Below are 18,717 nucleotides of genomic sequence, written 5' to 3' on the forward strand. Positions count from 1 at the left end.
AACAGCAGATATAGAGACTGAACTCCGAGTCCTTAAGGGGTCGTAAAGCTAACGCCACTACTCCCAGTTCATTACCGTTATATCGGTATTACTAGTGGGGTTTTGATTATATTTTGATATACATCATGGGCAGCAGGTATCCATCGGTTAAAAACATCCTAAGGTGAGACAGCAAATCCATTAGCTAGAAATCGCATAAGATAAAAAACTGAAACTAGCCAACCTATAGCTAGCTAAATTCTGAATGGACTGTTTACATCATAAGAACATATTGCCTTTACAGTTTTGCTTTTATATAGTCCACCAGTCAGTTAGCTAGCTAATTCAGCATAACATTAGGCAGGGGCCTGTCCAATCTGGCTAGTATTTTAGAACTCTAAGAAACTAACTACCAGAAATAACCCTCAGACACTGACTACCGGTTTCGTCTAAGAAACTATCTTAGAAGATAAGGGTTAATGTAGCTCCCGATATATTTTGTATCCCATTCCATTACCAAAGAAATGTAATTTGTAGCTAGCTATATCCAATCGTAACGTTGTGCCTAACGTTAACGGTACGTGATAACAATATACTTCTAGGCAACTGCTGGCTTTGGAACGGGCCGCATTTTGTAGCATCGGTTAGGGCGAAAGTTCAGTTGCTAATGATTGTTCCATTCTGTGCTGTATTTGAAGGAACAGTATTGGATAACTAGTCATAATTAGGCATGTTCCAACACTGGCTGTTGAAGGAAGTTGCACAAGAAGGGAGTTGGATGCAATATGCAGGTTGATAAATCAGCTACATGCTTTTCCACAGTGTGCGCAAAGAGCCAATTTAATTTAACCATTTATCAAATCATCAAGAACTTCAAGGTTCAATTGCAGTGAAGAAGGCTTCAGGGTGCTCAAGAAAGTTAAGCAAGCACCAAGACCATCTCCTAAAGAGGATGTAGCTATGGGATCAGGTCACCACCAGTGCAGAGCTTGCACACGAATGGCAGAAGGGAGGTGTAGTGTACAGTGCACACCCAGTGAGGTGAAGGCTTTTGGAGGATGGCTTGGTGTCAAGAAGGGCAGCAAAGAAGCCACTTCTCTCCAAGAAAACATCAAGGACAGACTGAAAATTTTGCCTAAGAACACTGCCATGAATAAGGAATGGTATCAAAACATCCCCCAAAAGCAGCTTCTCCCAATGGTCCGTAAATGATCCAGGAGAAATTTGGTGATGAACAATGCTTTTTCCAGCATGATGGACCAAAAGTGATAACCAAGTGGCTCAGTGAACAAAACATTGAAATTTTGGGTCCATGGCCAGGAAACTCCACAGATCTCAATCCCATTGAGAACCTGTAGTCACTTCTCAAAAAGAGGGTGGACAAACACAAACAAAGAAACTATGATTAACTCTAAGCACTGATTAAACAAGACTGGTTTGCCATTGGTCAAGATTTTGCCCAGAAGTTGATATCCAGCATGTCAAAGTGAATTGCAGAAGTCTTAAAAAAGAAGAGTTAACACTGTAAATATTAAACTAGATGTATTTGTCAATACAAAGCTGAAAAAGGCAGTAAACTTTGTGAAAACCAAAATTTGAGTCAGTCTCAAAACTTTGGCTATGACTATACAGCCAGGTGACAATAAGCCAGATAAGACCAACACTTAAGTAAGCTTTACTCTTAGTAAAGCGTTGGGAAGCCACATCAATGTATTACACTTTGTTAGAAATTCTATAGATTATATAGATTATATATCGTCTCTGGAACTGTACGTCAGCCCAAAATCTCCTGTAGGTCCTCAGTTGTATCGAGATCTGGTGACTGAAGGTTACCGGATCTGATTTACAGCATTAACATATTTGTCAAACTATTTAATGATCATTCATGCCTTGTTGATATCGGCATAGTCATCCTGGCAGATGGATCCCATCAGAAAAGGAATGTGTTATCAGGGTAAAGGTCATCACAATAACTTTGTGTGGATTTCCAAGTGGTATGAATGGACCTTAGCCCTGTTGGGCACTTAAACAGCTCCATTGGACCCCCTCACTCTAGCAGTCAAGTATTCAGGCCATTTTCTTGGTGTTGCATATTCACCTGCCAACTTGTTGAAAATATAGATGAGGATGACTCACTTGATCACATTATTTTCCGTATTCCAGTGCAGATCACTTGTGTGTATTTAAGGGGTTTATGCACTGTGGTTTTACTATATCACTCTCTGTTGTTGAAGGACAGTCTTTGCTGATGTAGGCAGATCACTTTAGACCTAAATGCCCATGGCATTTTAGTCATGATTTCTGTTGAAACACTAGCTAGGTCTTAGTCCTAGATGGAAGCTTGTGCATCTGTGCACCAGTAATGAGCTCTTTCAAATTCATTTAAGTCTTCTTACATCTTGTCATCTTAATTCAAAGATATGGTCAGCTGGTCCTGTTCAGCATTTGTTTAGTATACTAATTGGATCATGCAGTTCACCCTGTCTGGAAGCATCGGAATCTTAACTTCTCATCCAGCAGTAGTTTGAGTTGCATGTGGTTCTATGCTTGGAAAATCAAAAATTACTTACAGGTTGTTAGCAAGGATCAGATTTGAAGGACTATTGTGCATGTTCAGTAATCTACAATTTATGAGAGAAAACGTTTATGCTACTTCATAAGTATTTACTATATAAGCACATTTCACACACACAAAAAAAACTGTTGTTAATACAAACTTGCAGGGTTTTTTTTTAAATATTATTCTGTTTTTAATTGTTTTTCTTACTTTTTTAACAGAGGGTGTTTCTACTTTGTGTTCTTGTTGCTGATACACAGAGGTGACTGCTTACCACATCCCACTAAGAAAATAGTAACCATTTTTTAAACAGCAGGGGGTTTGTGCACATGCACTTTTGACTGTGTGTGTGTGTGTGTGTGTGTTTCTTTTAGTGTCCCTGTTGTTGCTTATACAGGCGGAACTGTGATTTTGCCATGTTCAAGCAATGATAATACACTCCAAAGAGGTGATGCAGGAATCTTTTGGCGACAGAATGACAGCAATACTGTCCTTGACATAAAGGGTGTCTCACCTCAGTATGGTTTTATCGGATGCGTATCTATTGCTCATGATGTACAAGGTTATCAAAATATAATCAAAAGCCCTTTAGTAATACAGATAGAAAGGTAAAGAGCCAGAGTCGTTAGCTAGCTAGACCTGGGTGTTCCACTGAACAACAGATACTCAATGACGTAGACTTTCGCCTCCCCAAAACGTTTACTGCAACCAGAAGCGGTTTTGTTAAGGCTACACAGCTGTTTAGTCCCAATCCCTTGAGTTCCCTTCGCAATTGCATGTGGAAATGCTCTTACTTTCACCATTAAACCTATCCCTGAGTTCTACTGTTGTTTTTCTACAATCTGATTTCACCACACATTTAAGTGATCGTCGATCATGATCATTCACGATTTTTTTCCAACCACATTCCATTCCTTCCTCAAAGATGATGTTTCCCCACTGTCCTTCCACTTTTTAATAATGCATAGTAGTTTCAGCAATCTCCTTAGAAGTTTTCTCTGCTTCATGCACACCAATAATTTGACCCTTCTGAAACAGAGTAACATCTTTTCCAGGACCACAGGATGTGTCTTTCAGCATGGTTATTTAACAAATGAGAAGCTCCTCACTGCATCAATTAGAGTTAAAGAACTTGTTGCCAGCTGAAACATAATCACCCATGCAGTAATTATCCAATGGGAGGCTCTTACCTATTTGCTTAGTTAAATCCACGTGGTGACCTTTTTTGGGGGCCAGGCAGTGTATCTATCCATCTACAGTAATACCCCGAAAATTCGTGCTTCTGAATCTGGGGTATCACAAACTCGCGTATTTTTTCCTTGGAACCTAACACTTAAAATTCCCAGTTTATCACATCTCACGACCTTGTTGTGTCAAGTGTATCGTGTAGCATGTTAGCTTTGAACGAAGCGGCTATTAGGCGTACCGTTTCATCAAGTTTCCGTGAAACTACTAAAAATGTATCCAACGTTAGGAACAAATACATCATTAGGATGGAATCGGCCAGAGGAATCACCTACTTTAACCTATACAGTTTTAAAGGGTGATGTAAATTGTAACATCAATTTCTAAATTAACTTGAAGTGCTTTGGGGACATATTTAGGGTTTAACATATGAAGATAGGTCTTTATAGGCCTTTGTTAGTTGTCTGTCCAAAATTTGCAGGCGGTCTAGAAACTTGAACCCCGGGAATTTTAAGGGTATTACTGTATCATGGTTTATACGTTGGGCCATGGAAGATGATGTCATCAAGGGCGGCAAACAGCGGATATAGAGACTGAACTCCGAGTCCTTAAGGGGTCGTAAAGCTAACGCGACTACTCCCAGTTCATTACCGTTATATCGGTATTACTAGTGGGGTTTTGATTATATTTTGATAATATACATCATGGGTAGCAGGTATCCATCGGTTAAAAACATCCTAAGGTGAGACAGCAGATCCATTAGCTAGAAATCGCATAAGATAAAAAAACTGAAACTAGCCAACCTATAGCTAGCTAAATTCTGAATGGACTGTTTACATCATAAGAATATATTGCCTTTACAGTTTTGCTTTTATATAGTCCACCAGTCAGTTAGCTAGCTAATTCAGCATAACATTAGGCAGGGGCCTGTCCAATCTGGCTAGTATTTTAGAACTCTAAGAAACTAACTACCAGAAATAACCCTCAGACACTGACTACCGGTTTCGTCTAAGAAACTATCTTAGAAGATAAGGGTTAATGTAGCTCCCGATATATTTTGTATCCCATTCCATTACCAAAGAAATGTAATTTGTAGCTAGCTATATCCAATCGTAACGTTGTGCCTGATGTTAACGGTACGCGATAACAATATACTTCTAGGCAACTGCTGATTTTGGAGCGGGCCGCATTTTGTAGCATCGGTTAGGGCGAAAGTTCAGTTGCTAATAATTGTTCCATTATGTGCTGTATTTGAAGGAACTGTATTGGATAACTAGTCATAATTAGGTGTGTCTTAACCAACATTGGCTGTTGAAAGAGGTTGCACAAGAAGGGTGTTGGATGCAATATGCAGGTTGATAAATCAGCTACATGCTTTTCCACAGTGTGCGCAAAGAGCAAGTAGAGCCGGTTTCTGCATGTGTGTGCTTAGGGTGTGAGTGTGCCCTATCTGACAGCGGGAATGGAAGGCCATACCCTAAACTGAGAGAAATATTTACCCCATTCATAGGCTATTGTGCAAATTCTGAAAGAATAACATGCACAGATGAGTTTCTAGCATAGTCATTATTTATATGTTAGTTTTACAGCTAGTCTTCTGGCTGCACTACAGTTGTGGCCAAAATTAGCACAAATTTTGGTTTTCACAAAGTTTGCTGCTAAGGTTTTTATGGTAGCAATTTGCATTGTGAAGAGTGATCAGATGAATTCCAATTAATTGCAAAGTCATTTCTTACCATGAAAATGAACTAAATCACAAAAATGACTGCATTCCAGCCACTGCATTTCAGTGATCTTGTTAGCTCAGAAGAAAGTGTTAACGAGGACAAGGCACCCGAGACCATCTCCAAAACACCAAGACCATCTCCTAAAGAGGATGTAGCTATGGGATCGGGTCACCACCCATGCAGAGTTTGCACAGGAATGGCAGAAGGGAGGTGTAGTGTACAGTGCACGCACAGTGAGGTGAAGGCTTTTGGAGGATGGCTTGGTGTCAAGAAGGGCAGCAAAGAAGCCACTTCTCTCCAAGAAAACATCAAGGACAGACTGAAAATTTTGCCTAAGAACACTGCCATGAATAAGGAATGGTATCAAAACATCCTCCAAAAGCAGCTTCTCCCAATGGTTTGTAAATGATCCAGGAGCAATTTGGTGATGAACAATGCTTTTTCCAGCATGATGGACCAAAAGTGATAACCAAGTGGCTCAGTGAACAAAACATTGAAATTTTGGGTCCATGGCCAGGAAACTCCACAGATCTAGATCCCATTGAGAACCTGTAGTCACTTCTCAAAAAGAGGGTGGACAAACACAAACAAAGAAACTATGATTAACTCTAAGCACTGATTAAACAAGACTGGGTTGCCATTGGTCAAGATTTTGCCCAGAAGTTGATATCCAGCATGTCAAAGTGAATTGCAGAAGTCTTAAAAAAGAAGAGTTAACACTGTAAATATTAAACTAGATGTATTTGTCAATACAAAGCTGAAAAAGGCAGTAAACTTTGTGAAAACCAAAATTTGTGTCAGTCTCAAAACTTTGGCTATGACTGTACAGCCAGGCGACAATAAGCCAGATAAGACCAACACTTAAGAAAGCTTTACTCTTAGTAAAGCGTTGGGAAGCCACATCAACGTATTGCACTTTGTTAGAAATTCTATAGATTATATTGATTATATATCGTCTCTGGAACTCTACGTCAGCCCAAAATCTCCTGTAGGTGCTCAGTTGTGTCGAGATCTGGTGACTGAAGGTTACCGGATCTGATTTACAGCATTAACATATTTGTCAAACTATTTAATGACCATTCATGCCCTGTTGATATTGGCATAGTCATCCTGGCAGATGGATCCCATCAGAAAAGGAATGTGTTATCAGGGTAAAGGTCATCACAATAACTTTGTGTGGATTTGCAAGTGGGATGAATGGACCTTAGCCCTGCTGGGCACTTAAACAGCTCCATTGGACCCCCTCACTGTAGCAGTCAAGTATTCAGGCCATTTTCTTGGTGTTGCATATTCACCTGCCAACCTGTTAAAAATATAGATGAGGATGACTCACTTGATCACATTATTTTCCGTATTCCAGTGCAGATCACTTGTGTGTATTTAAGGGGTTTATGCGCTGTGGTTTTACTATATCACTCTCTGTTGTTAAAGGACAGTCCTTGCTGATGTAGGCAGATCACTTTAGACCTAAATGCCCATGGCATTTTAGTCATGATTTCTGTTGAAACACTAGCTAGGTCTTAGTCCTAGTTGGAAGCTTGTGCATCTGTGCACCAGTAATGAGCTTTTTCAAATTCATTTAAGTCTTCTTACATCTTGTCATCTTAATTCAAAGATATGGTCAGCTGGTCCTGTTCACCATTTGTTTAGTATACTAATTGGATCATGCAGTTCACACTGTCTGGAAGCATCGGAATCTTAACTTCTCATCCATCAGTAGTTTGAGTTGCATGTGGTTCTATGCTTGGAAAATCAAAAATTACTTACAGGTTGTTAGCAAGGATCAGATTTGAAGGACTATTGTGCATGTTCAGTAATCTACAATTTATGAGAGAAAACGTTTATGCTACTTCATAAGTATTTACTATATAAGCACATTTCACACACACAAAAAAAACTGTTGTTAATACAAACTTGCAGGGTTTTTTTTTAAATATTATTCTGTTTTTAATTGTTTTTCTTACTTTTTTAACAGAGGGTGTTTCTACTTTGTGTTCTTGTTGCTGATACACAGAGGTGACTGCTTACCACATCCCACTAAGAAAATAGTAACCATTTTTTAAACAGCAGGGGGTTTGTGCACATGCACTTTTGACTGTGTGTGTGTGTGTGTGTGTTTCTTTTAGTGTCCCTGTTGTTGCTTATACAGGCGGAACTGTGATTTTGCCATGTTCAAGCAATGATAATACACTCCAAAGAGGTGATGCAGGAATCTTTTGGCGACAGAATGACAGCAATACTGTCCTTGACATAAAGGGTGTCTCACCTCAGTATGGTTTTATCGGATGCGTATCTATTGCTCATGATGTACAAGGTTATCAAAATATAATCAAAAGCCCTTTAGTAATACAGATAGAAAGGTAAAGAGCCAGAGTCGTTAGCTAGCTAGACCTGGGTGTTCCACTGAACAACAGATACTCAATGACGTAGACTTTCGCCTCCCCAAAACGTTTACTGCAACCAGAAGCGGTTTTGTTAAGGCTACACAGCTGTTTAGTCCCAATCCCTTGAGTTCCCTTCGCAATTGCATGTGGAAATGCTCTTACTTTCACCATTAAACCTATCCCTGAGTTCTACTGTTGTTTTTCTACAATCTGATTTCACCACACATTTAAGTGATCGTCGATCATGATCATTCACGATTTTTTTCCAACCACATTCCATTCCTTCCTCAAAGATGATGTTTCCCCACTGTCCTTCCACTTTTTAATAATGCATAGTAGTTTCAGCAATCTCCTTAGAAGTTTTCTCTGCTTGATGCACACCAATAATTTGACTCTTCTGAAACAGAGTAACATCTTTTCCAGGACCACAGGATGTGTCTTTCAGCATGGTTATTTAACAAATGAGAAGCTCCTCACTGCATCAATTAGAGTTAAAGAACTTGTTGCCAGCTGAAACATAATCACCCATGCAGTAATTATCCAATGGGAGGCTCTTACCTATTTGCTTAGTTAAATCCACGTGGTGACCTTTTTTGGGGGCCAGGCAGTGTATCTATCCATCTACAGTAATACCCCGAAAATTCGTGCTTCTGAATCTGGGGTATCACAAACTCGCGTATTTTTTCCTTGGAACCTAACACTTAAAATTCCCAGTTTATCACATCTCACGACCTTGTTGTGTCAAGTGTATCGTGTAGCATGTTAGCTTTGAACGAAGCGGCTATTAGGCGTACCGTTTCATCAAGTTTCCGTGAAACTACTAAAAATGTATCCAACGTTAGGAACAAATACATCATTAGGATGGAATCGGCCAGAGGAATCACCTACTTTAACCTATACAGTTTTAAAGGGTGATGTAAATTGTAACATCAATTTCTAAATTAACTTGAAGTGCTTTGGGGACATATTTAGGGTTTAACATATGAAGATAGGTCTTTATAGGCCTTTGTTAGTTGTCTGTCCAAAATTTGCAGGCGGTCTAGAAACTTGAACCCCGGGAATTTTAAGGGTATTACTGTATCATGGTTTATACGTTGGGCCATGGAAGATGATGTCATCAAGGGCGGCAAACAGCGGATATAGAGACTGAACTCCGAGTCCTTAAGGGGTCGTAAAGCTAACGCGACTACTCCCAGTTCATTACCGTTATATCGGTATTACTAGTGGGGTTTTGATTATATTTTGATAATATACATCATGGGTAGCAGGTATCCATCGGTTAAAAACATCCTAAGGTGAGACAGCAGATCCATTAGCTAGAAATCGCATAAGATAAAAAAACTGAAACTAGCCAACCTATAGCTAGCTAAATTCTGAATGGACTGTTTACATCATAAGAATATATTGCCTTTACAGTTTTGCTTTTATATAGTCCACCAGTCAGTTAGCTAGCTAATTCAGCATAACATTAGGCAGGGGCCTGTCCAATCTGGCTAGTATTTTAGAACTCTAAGAAACTAACTACCAGAAATAACCCTCAGACACTGACTACCGGTTTCGTCTAAGAAACTATCTTAGAAGATAAGGGTTAATGTAGCTCCCGATATATTTTGTATCCCATTCCATTACCAAAGAAATGTAATTTGTAGCTAGCTATATCCAATCGTAACGTTGTGCCTGATGTTAACGGTACGCGATAACAATATACTTCTAGGCAACTGCTGATTTTGGAGCGGGCCGCATTTTGTAGCATCGGTTAGGGCGAAAGTTCAGTTGCTAATAATTGTTCCATTATGTGCTGTATTTGAAGGAACTGTATTGGATAACTAGTCATAATTAGGTGTGTCTTAACCAACATTGGCTGTTGAAAGAGGTTGCACAAGAAGGGTGTTGGATGCAATATGCAGGTTGATAAATCAGCTACATGCTTTTCCACAGTGTGCGCAAAGAGCAAGTAGAGCCGGTTTCTGCATGTGTGTGCTTAGGGTGTGAGTGTGCCCTATCTGACAGCGGGAATGGAAGGCCATACCCTAAACTGAGAGAAATATTTACCCCATTCATAGGCTATTGTGCAAATTCTGAAAGAATAACATGCACAGATGAGTTTCTAGCATAGTCATTATTTATATGTTAGTTTTACAGCTAGTCTTCTGGCTGCACTACAGTTGTGGCCAAAATTAGCACAAATTTTGGTTTTCACAAAGTTTGCTGCTAAGGTTTTTATGGTAGCAATTTGCATTGTGAAGAGTGATCAGATGAATTCCAATTAATTGCAAAGTCATTTCTTACCATGAAAATGAACTAAATCACAAAAATGACTGCATTCCAGCCACTGCATTTCAGTGATCTTGTTAGCTCAGAAGAAAGTGTTAACGAGGACAAGGCACCCGAGACCATCTCCAAAACACCAAGACCATCTCCTAAAGAGGATGTAGCTATGGGATGGGGTCACCACCCGTGCAGAGCTTGCACAGGAATGGCAGAAGGGAGGTGTAGTGTACAGTGCACGCACAGTGAGGCGAAGGCTTTTGGAGGATGGCTTGGTGTCAAGAAGGGCAGCAAAGAAGCCACTTCTCTCCAAGAAAACATCAAGGACAGACTGAACATTTTGCCTAAGAACACTGCCATGAATAAGGAATGGTATCAAAACATCCTCCAAAAGCAGCTTCTCCCAATGGTTTGTAAATGATCCAGGAGCAATTTGGTGATGAACAATGCTTTTTCCAGCATGATGGACCAAAAGTGATAACCAAGTGGCTCAGTGAACAAAACATTGAAATTTTGGGTCCATGGCCAGGAAACTCCACAGATCTAGATCCCATTGAGAACCTGTAGTCACTTCTCAAAAAGAGGGTGGACAAACACAAACAAAGAAACTATGATTAACTCTAAGCACTGATTAAACAAGACTGGGTTGCCATTGGTCAAGATTTTGCCCAGAAGTTGATATCCAGCATGTCAAAGTGAATTGCAGAAGTCTTAAAAAAGAAGAGTTAACACTGTAAATATTAAACTAGATGTATTTGTCAATACAAAGCTGAAAAAGGCAGTAAACTTTGTGAAAACCAAAATTTGTGTCAGTCTCAAAACTTTGGCTATGACTGTACAGCCAGGCGACAATAAGCCAGATAAGACCAACACTTAAGAAAGCTTTACTCTTAGTAAAGCGTTGGGAAGCCACATCAACGTATTGCACTTTGTTAGAAATTCTATAGATTATATTGATTATATATCGTCTCTGGAACTCTACGTCAGCCCAAAATCTCCTGTAGGTGCTCAGTTGTGTCGAGATCTGGTGACTGAAGGTTACCGGATCTGATTTACAGCATTAACATATTTGTCAAACTATTTAATGACCATTCATGCCCTGTTGATATTGGCATAGTCATCCTGGCAGATGGATCCCATCAGAAAAGGAATGTGTTATCAGGGTAAAGGTCATCACAATAACTTTGTGTGGATTTGCAAGTGGGATGAATGGACCTTAGCCCTGCTGGGCACTTAAACAGCTCCATTGGACCCCCTCACTGTAGCAGTCAAGTATTCAGGCCATTTTCTTGGTGTTGCATATTCACCTGCCAACCTGTTAAAAATATAGATGAGGATGACTCACTTGATCACATTATTTTCCGTATTCCAGTGCAGATCACTTGTGTGTATTTAAGGGGTTTATGCGCTGTGGTTTTACTATATCACTCTCTGTTGTTAAAGGACAGTCCTTGCTGATGTAGGCAGATCACTTTAGACCTAAATGCCCATGGCATTTTAGTCATGATTTCTGTTGAAACACTAGCTAGGTCTTAGTCCTAGTTGGAAGCTTGTGCATCTGTGCACCAGTAATGAGCTTTTTCAAATTCATTTAAGTCTTCTTACATCTTGTCATCTTAATTCAAAGATATGGTCAGCTGGTCCTGTTCACCATTTGTTTAGTATACTAATTGGATCATGCAGTTCACACTGTCTGGAAGCATCGGAATCTTAACTTCTCATCCATCAGTAGTTTGAGTTGCATGTGGTTCTATGCTTGGAAAATCAAAAATTACTTACAGGTTGTTAGCAAGGATCAGATTTGAAGGACTATTGTGCATGTTCAGTAATCTACAATTTATGAGAGAAAACGTTTATGCTACTTCATAAGTATTTACTATATAAGCACATTTCACACACACAAAAAAAACTGTTGTTAATACAAACTTGCAGGGTTTTTTTTTAAATATTATTCTGTTTTTAATTGTTTTTCTTACTTTTTTAACAGAGGGTGTTTCTACTTTGTGTTCTTGTTGCTGATACACAGAGGTGACTGCTTACCACATCCCACTAAGAAAATAGTAACCATTTTTTAAACAGCAGGGGGTTTGTGCACATGCACTTTTGACTGTGTGTGTGTGTGTGTGTGTTTCTTTTAGTGTCCCTGTTGTTGCTTATACAGGCGGAACTGTGATTTTGCCATGTTCAAGCAATGATAATACACTCCAAAGAGGTGATGCAGGAATCTTTTGGCGACAGAATGACAGCAATACTGTCCTTGACATAAAGGGTGTCTCACCTCAGTATGGTTTTATCGGATGCGTATCTATTGCTCATGATGTACAAGGTTATCAAAATATAATCAAAAGCCCTTTAGTAATACAGATAGAAAGGTAAAGAGCCAGAGTCGTTAGCTAGCTAGACCTGGGTGTTCCACTGAACAACAGATACTCAATGACGTAGACTTTCGCCTCCCCAAAACGTTTACTGCAACCAGAAGCGGTTTTGTTAAGGCTACACAGCTGTTTAGTCCCAATCCCTTGAGTTCCCTTCGCAATTGCATGTGGAAATGCTCTTACTTTCACCATTAAACCTATCCCTGAGTTCTACTGTTGTTTTTCTACAATCTGATTTCACCACACATTTAAGTGATCGTCGATCATGATCATTCACGATTTTTTTCCAACCACATTCCATTCCTTCCTCAAAGATGATGTTTCCCCACTGTCCTTCCACTTTTTAATAATGCATAGTAGTTTCAGCAATCTCCTTAGAAGTTTTCTCTGCTTGATGCACACCAATAATTTGACTCTTCTGAAACAGAGTAACATCTTTTCCAGGACCACAGGATGTGTCTTTCAGCATGGTTATTTAACAAATGAGAAGCTCCTCACTGCATCAATTAGAGTTAAAGAACTTGTTGCCAGCTGAAACATAATCACCCATGCAGTAATTATCCAATGGGAGGCTCTTACCTATTTGCTTAGTTAAATCCACGTGGTGACCTTTTTTGGGGGCCAGGCAGTGTATCTATCCATCTACAGTAATACCCCGAAAATTCGTGCTTCTGAATCTGGGGTATCACAAACTCGCGTATTTTTTCCTTGGAACCTAACACTTAAAATTCCCAGTTTATCACATCTCACGACCTTGTTGTGTCAAGTGTATCGTGTAGCATGTTAGCTTTGAACGAAGCGGCTATTAGGCGTACCGTTTCATCAAGTTTCCGTGAAACTACTAAAAATGTATCCAACGTTAGGAACAAATACATCATTAGGATGGAATCGGCCAGAGGAATCACCTACTTTAACCTATACAGTTTTAAAGGGTGATGTAAATTGTAACATCAATTTCTAAATTAACTTGAAGTGCTTTGGGGACATATTTAGGGTTTAACATATGAAGATAGGTCTTTATAGGCCTTTGTTAGTTGTCTGTCCAAAATTTGCAGGCGGTCTAGAAACTTGAACCCCGGGAATTTTAAGGGTATTACTGTATCATGGTTTATACGTTGGGCCATGGAAGATGATGTCATCAAGGGCGGCAAACAGCGGATATAGAGACTGAACTCCGAGTCCTTAAGGGGTCGTAAAGCTAACGCGACTACTCCCAGTTCATTACCGTTATATCGGTATTACTAGTGGGGTTTTGATTATATTTTGATAATATACATCATGGGTAGCAGGTATCCATCGGTTAAAAACATCCTAAGGTGAGACAGCAGATCCATTAGCTAGAAATCGCATAAGATAAAAAAACTGAAACTAGCCAACCTATAGCTAGCTAAATTCTGAATGGACTGTTTACATCATAAGAATATATTGCCTTTACAGTTTTGCTTTTATATAGTCCACCAGTCAGTTAGCTAGCTAATTCAGCATAACATTAGGCAGGGGCCTGTCCAATCTGGCTAGTATTTTAGAACTCTAAGAAACTAACTACCAGAAATAACCCTCAGACACTGACTACCGGTTTCGTCTAAGAAACTATCTTAGAAGATAAGGGTTAATGTAGCTCCCGATATATTTTGTATCCCATTCCATTACCAAAGAAATGTAATTTGTAGCTAGCTATATCCAATCGTAACGTTGTGCCTGATGTTAACGGTACGCGATAACAATATACTTCTAGGCAACTGCTGATTTTGGAGCGGGCCGCATTTTGTAGCATCGGTTAGGGCGAAAGTTCAGTTGCTAATAATTGTTCCATTATGTGCTGTATTTGAAGGAACTGTATTGGATAACTAGTCATAATTAGGTGTGTCTTAACCAACATTGGCTGTTGAAAGAGGTTGCACAAGAAGGGTGTTGGATGCAATATGCAGGTTGATAAATCAGCTACATGCTTTTCCACAGTGTGCGCAAAGAGCAAGTAGAGCCGGTTTCTGCATGTGTGTGCTTAGGGTGTGAGTGTGCCCTATCTGACAGCGGGAATGGAAGGCCATACCCTAAACTGAGAGAAATATTTACCCCATTCATAGGCTATTGTGCAAATTCTGAAAGAATAACATGCACAGATGAGTTTCTAGCATAGTCATTATTTATATGTTAGTTTTACAGCTAGTCTTCTGGCTGCACTACAGTTGTGGCCAAAATTAGCACAAATTTTGGTTTTCACAAAGTTTGCTGCTTAAGTTTTTATGGTAGCAATTTGCATTGTGAAGAGTGATCAGATGAATTCCAATTAATTGCAAAGTCATTTCTTACCATGAAAATGAACTAAATCACAAAAATAACTGCATTCCAGCCACTGCATTTCAGTGATCTTGTTAGCTCAGAAGAAAGTGTTAACGAGGACAAGGCACCCGAGACCATCTCCAAAACACCAAGACCATCTCCTAAAGAGGATGTAGCTATGGGATGGGGTCACCACCCGTGCAGAGCTTGCACAGGAATGGCAGAAGGGAGGTGTAGTGTACAGTGCACGCACAGTGAGGCGAAGGCTTTTGGAGGATGGCTTGGTGTCAAGAAGGGCAGCAAAGAAGCCACTTCTCTCCAAGAAAACATCAAGGACAGACTGAACATTTTGCCTAAGAACACTGCCATGAATAAGGAATGGTATCAAAACATCCTCCAAAAGCAGCTTCTCCCAATGGTTTGTAAATGATCCAGGAGCAATTTGGTGATGAACAATGCTTTTTCCAGCATGATGGACCAAAAGTGATAACCAAGTGGCTCAGTGAACAAAACATTGAAATTTTGGGTCCATGGCCAGGAAACTCCACAGATCTAGATCCCATTGAGAACCTGTAGTCACTTCTCAAAAAGAGGGTGGACAAACACAAACAAAGAAACTATGATTAACTCTAAGCACTGATTAAACAAGACTGGGTTGCCATTGGTCAAGATTTTGCCCAGAAGTTGATATCCAGCATGTCAAAGTGAATTGCAGAAGTCTTAAAAAAGAAGAGTTAACACTGTAAATATTAAACTAGATGTATTTGTCAATACAACGCTGAAAAAGGCAGTAAACTTTGTGAAAACCAAAATTTGTGTCAGTCTCAAAACTTTGGCTATGACTGTACAGCCAGGCGACAATAAGCCAGATAAGACCAACACTTAAGAAAGCTTTACTCTTAGTAAAGCGTTGGGAAGCCACATCAACGTATTGCACTTTGTTAGAAATTCTATAGATTATATTGATTATATATCGCCTCTGGAACTCTACGTCAGCCCAAAATCTCCTGTAGGTGCTCAGTTGTATCGATATCTGGTGACTGAAGGTTACCGGATCTGATTTACAGCATTAACATATTTGTCAAACTATTTAATGACCATTCATGCCCTGTTGATATTGGCATAGTCATCCTGGCAGATGGATCCCATCAGAAAAGGAATGTGTTATCAGGGTAAAGGTCATCACAATAACTTTGTGTGGATTTGCAAGTGGTATGAATGGACCTTAGCCCTGCTGGGCACTTAAACAGCTCCATTGGACCCCCTCACTGTAGCAGTCAAGTATTCAGGCCATTTTCTTGGTGTTGCATATTCACCTGCCAACCTGTTAAAAATATAGATGAGGATGACTCACTTGATCACATTATTTTCCGTATTCCAGTGCAGATCACTTGTGTGTATTTAAGGGGTTTATGCGCTGTGGTTTTACTATATCACTCTCTGTTGTTAAAGGACAGTCCTTGCTGATGTAGGCAGATCACTTTAGACCTAAATGCCCATGGCATTTTAGTCATGATTTCTGTTGAAACACTAGCTAGGTCTTAGTCCTAGTTGGAAGCTTGTGCATCTGTGCACCAGTAATGAGCTTTTTCAAATTCATTTAAGTCTTCTTACATCTTGTCATCTTAATTCAAAGATATGGTCAGCTGGTCCTGTTCACCATTTGTTTAGTATACTAATTGGATCATGCAGTTCACACTGTCTGGAAGCATCGGAATCTTAACTTCTCATCCATCAGTAGTTTGAGTTGCATGTGGTTCTATGCTTGGAAAATCAAAAATTACTTACAGGTTGTTAGCAAGGATCAGATTTGAAGGACTATTGTGCATGTTCAGTAATCTACAATTTATGAGAGAAAACGTTTATGCTACTTCATAAGTATTTACTATATAAGCACATTTCACACACACAAAAAAAACTGTTGTTAATACAAACTTGCAGGTTTTTTAAAAAAAAATAATTCTGTTTTTAATTGTTTTTCTTACTTTTTTAACAGAGGGTGTTTCTACTTTGTGTTCTTGTTGCTGATGCACAGAGGTGATTGCTTACCACATCCCACTAAGAAAATATTAACCATTTTTTAAAGAGCAGGGGATTTGTGCACATGCACTTTTGACTGTGTGTGTGTGTGTGTGTGTGTGTTTCTTTTAGTGTCCCTGGAGAATGTCCCTGTTGTTGCTTTTACAGGCGGAACTGTGATTTTGCCATGTTCAAACAATGATAATAAACTCCAAAGTGATTTTGCAGGATTCTTTTGGTGACAGAATGACAGCAATACTGTGCTTGACAAAGGGTGGCAGAGACGTTCCAAAACAGGGTGGACAGTTTCCCAGAGGAGTACACGAAAGGCAACTTCTCCATCAGACTCTGAGAAGTGAAGCTCTCTGATGCAGGAATGTACTCCTGCTTCATGCCGGACGTCAAAGTGGAAACAAAACTACTTCTGATTGTTAAAGGTGTGTATGGAATATCTTAGCAGCCCCATACATGATTTGTAGGTTGTTGGTAATGATTAGTGAATTGTGCATGTTTGAGCTTTATGACTAGAAAGGGTGTTAATTTATAATCTTCTAGATTTGTAGGTAGATACTGCCAAATTGCGTCCTTCATAAGTGACCTGATGTTGACCAAAGGACAGACTATATGTATAATGCATGCTAGATTTTGTGTATATTTCTGCAGGCTGAACATACACCAATCTCAGTAACAAGATAAAGCCTGGTGCTTTTGGATTAATATTATAAAACAGCAGCAAGAAAATCATCAGGACCCATCTATTAATCTGGATTAATATTAAAAAAATACGTTCTCTCACTTCAGTCACCAAGTCTACGTACTTCAGCTTTTTCCTTTCAAAAGCTTCATCCACTGCATCATCAAATGGAATTGGTAAGTCTATAAAATAAGCTCTGTTTACTTTCAGTAAACAACACCATATCCAGTCTCAGCATAGTTACCTCAATACACATTTATCCAAAGCAACTTACAATTATGAGTGAGTACAACTTTAGGGTTAAGGGCCTTACTCCGGGGCCCAACAGTGAGAGCTTGGCAATGGTGGGATTTAAACCAGCAACCTTCTGATTACAAGTCAAGTACCATAACCACTGCACTACCACTGCCCATACACATTATCTACTAATATTTACATCCTGAACTCACTCTCCAACACGTCGCCCCTCTCACAAAAACCTAATCGGTTCAATTTTAATACCACTCAGCAACACATTAACCTCAAGGTGCATAAATAAACATCATAATACACTAAGAAATTGGTTGTTTCTCCATTTATATTGACCCTGCGACAAACTAACCTTACACTCAGATAGAATCCACCTCCAAACCTCCACACATACTTTACACTTGGGGTCTTTCCCTACCCAAGGTTTGGTGGAGTTGGAAGGACATCATAAGTTGCGGCAAACAAAAACTTTATGGGACCCGCATCCACTAACCACAGCTCTTGCCAGGTGATTTTGCTTTTCTCCACACTTTCCCAGTGTAGCCTCTGGCCTTTACTTGCGATGCTACTGCACGACACACATCTTCTTCCTACTTCCTACGTATAAAACTAGCCACCATTCACCTTCTTTCTGGCGACATGACCTTATTAACAGGATTTTCAGGAATAACCTGCCCAAAGGCCTGTTTTTCTGTATTGCACTTGGCCAATTACATCCCTTAGTTCTAATACGCTCTTGGCTAACTGCACAGCCACTAGCAGATTCCACTTCCTCCTTTTGTGACACGCGCTTCCTTAGCACGTTTCAGTTCCTCAGCTAATGTCATTAGTGATAGCTCCAGTACTCCTTAATCTGATGAGAGATCATACTACTATGCTACAAACAATTGGCAAATCCAGAAATGCTTGCCTTTTGTATTAATGTATAGACTAGTTTATTCGCCTTCAAGTGTGCTGCTAGTCTCCACACTATCGCACTAAAAAAAAAAACTTACCCTCC

General features: G+C 39.6%; 1 long non-coding RNA gene across 1 annotated transcript; it reads left to right on the forward strand.

Annotated features, from left to right (window-relative positions):
* The first annotated feature begins 13,602 nt into the window (after positions 1 to 13,602).
* On the forward strand, positions 13,603 to 17,054 carry LOC113568535. The gene is made up of 3 exons (XR_004775420.1): positions 13,603 to 13,791; positions 16,752 to 16,792; positions 16,907 to 17,054. It is a non-coding gene; the product is annotated as an uncharacterized LOC113568535 (long non-coding RNA).
* Positions 17,055 to 18,717: the final 1,663 nt, after the last annotated feature.

The sequence above is a fragment of the Electrophorus electricus genome, chromosome 21 (assembly GCF_013358815.1).
Source record: "Electrophorus electricus isolate fEleEle1 chromosome 21, fEleEle1.pri, whole genome shotgun sequence".
Taxonomy (NCBI): domain Eukaryota; kingdom Metazoa; phylum Chordata; class Actinopteri; order Gymnotiformes; family Gymnotidae; genus Electrophorus; species Electrophorus electricus.